Source organism: Zalophus californianus, chromosome 10 (assembly GCF_009762305.2).
Source record: "Zalophus californianus isolate mZalCal1 chromosome 10, mZalCal1.pri.v2, whole genome shotgun sequence".
NCBI lineage: Eukaryota > Metazoa > Chordata > Mammalia > Carnivora > Otariidae > Zalophus > Zalophus californianus.
Genome location: NC_045604.1, coordinates 49,818,246 through 49,820,469, shown reverse-complemented (window position 1 = coordinate 49,820,469; position 2,224 = coordinate 49,818,246). Strand labels below are relative to the sequence as shown.

At 33.9% G+C, this 2,224-nt stretch overlaps 1 non-coding gene across 1 annotated transcript; it reads right to left on the bottom strand.

Annotated features, from left to right (window-relative positions):
• Window positions 1–326: 326 nt before the first annotated feature.
• Window positions 327–452, bottom strand: LOC113933788. Its single transcript, XR_003523494.1, has one exon. It is a non-coding gene; the product is annotated as a small nucleolar RNA SNORA32 (small nucleolar RNA).
• Between the last annotated feature and the right edge of the window lie 1,772 nt (window positions 453–2,224).

Sequence of the window (2,224 nt, the reverse complement as noted above, 5' to 3'; positions counted from 1 at the left end):
AACTTGTTCAATCCACAGTTGTCACTGTCAGTCCTACATAACAAGAACATAAAAGTAAGGTTCCATTTCCAGAGATGATCATGTAAACTGAAGCCTGCCTCCCTCTGTTAAATCTATTGTATTACAAGTTGCATGGTTATTAGCAAGAGTGATTTAGCAAAAGACATTTGCAAGAGTAGAGATCTAGGCACGCACTGTTCAATATACTAGCCATGTATGGTCAGATGAGAATTTGAAATATGACTACTACCAAATCACATATGGCTTGTGTTACGTTTATACTGGACAGTGCTGATCTAGCCGATGGAAATAGAACAGGGTTGATAAAATGTTCCCAATAGGCTGAATGCTAGCAAAGTAGCAGAAAGAAAGAAAACCTAGTGGGAAAATTTTTTTATGGTCATGTCCACAGCAAATGAGAAACTGCATTCTCAAAGCCTTGGTAATGACCATATATAACTAGTTTTATATGTAAGTTTTAATCAATTCCTTTTTGAAACTGCTTAGTCTTTTTTATAGCATCATGCTCTTCTAGGTTTTATTTTTTCCTTTTATTTAATCATTTTAGACATATACCTCTCAGATTGTTGAATAATCTGAAATTCTTAACAACCCAATTCTCTGATGTTTGTTGTATCTGCTGACTCGTGCATATAGTGGAATGCTCCCCATATTATATAATTTAAATTTTTATTTAATCTTCAATAGATTCTTATCTGTGGAAATACAGTGCAGCCAAGGTTAAAGACGTATTCCTTAAGATTTTTTTTCTTTTGGGCGCCTGGGTGGCTCAGTCGTTAAGCATCTGCCTTCAGCTCAGGTCATGATCCCAGGGTCCTGGGATCGAGTCCCACTTCTTTTGTGATCCCAAACAAATTTTAGGATTGTTCTCAGTCTGTAAAAACTGCTGTTGGTATTCGGTAGCACGGACATATTAATAATATTCGTTCCTCAAATCCATAAACATGGAATATCTTTCCATTTGTATTATCTTCAACTTCTTTCATCAATGTTTTATAGTTTTCAAAGTATAGGTCTTTCACCTCCTTGGTTAAGTTTATTCCTAGGTATTTTATTCTTTTTAGTGCAATTATAAATGGAATTTTTTAATTTCTCTTTCTGCTACTTCATTATTAATATGTAGAAATACAACAGATTTCTGTATATAAACGCTGTATCCTGCGACTTTACTGAATCCATTTATCCATTTTTGTAGTATTTTGGTAGAGTCTTTAGGATTTTCTGTGTATAGTATCATGTCATCTGCAAATAGTAAAAGTTTTACTTCCTTACCAATATGGATGCCTTTCATTTCTTTTCATTGTCTGATTGCTGTGGGTAGAACATCTGATACTAGTTGAATAAAAGTCATGAGAGTGGATATCCTTGTTCTTATTCCTGATTTTAGAGGAAAAGCTCTCAGTTTTCCACTATGGGTTAGCTATGGGTTTTTCATATATGGCCTTATTATGTTGGGTGTGTTCCCTTTAACCTAATTTGTTGAGTTTTTATCATGAATGGATGTTGTACTTTGTCAAATTCATCTATGAAAATGATCATATGGTTTTCATCCTTTCTCTTATTAATGTGATATGACTGATTTGCAAATATTGAACCACTCTTGCATGCCAGGAACAAATCCCACTTGATTGTGGTGAATCACTTTTTTAAAAAATGTACTGTTGGGTTCAGTTTGCTAATATTTTTTTGAGGATTTTTGCATCTATGTTCATCAGAGATATTGGTCTGTAGTTTTCTTTTTTTGTAGTGTCTTTATCTGATTTTGGTATCAGGGTAATGCTGGCCTCATAGGATGATTTTGGAAGCTTTCCTTCCTTTTTTTTTTTTTTTGGAATAGTTTGAGAAGAGTAGTTAGTAACTCTCTAAATGTTTGGTTGGATTCACCTGTGAAGCCATCTGATCCTGGACTTCTATTCATTGGGAGTTTTTTGATTACTGATTCAATTTCATTGCTATTAATTAGTCTGTCAAATTTTCTTTTTCTTCCTGATTCAGTTTTGGAAAGTTACATGTTCTAGGAATTTATCCATTTCTTGTAGGTTGTCCAATTTGTTGGCAAATAATTTTTCATAATATTCTCTTATAATCCTTTCTTTGCTGTGGTGTGGATTGTTATTTCTCCTCCTTCATTTCTGATTTTGTTTGAGTCCTCTCTCTCTCTCTCTCTCTCTCTCTCTGATGAGTTTGGCTAAAGGTTTATCAA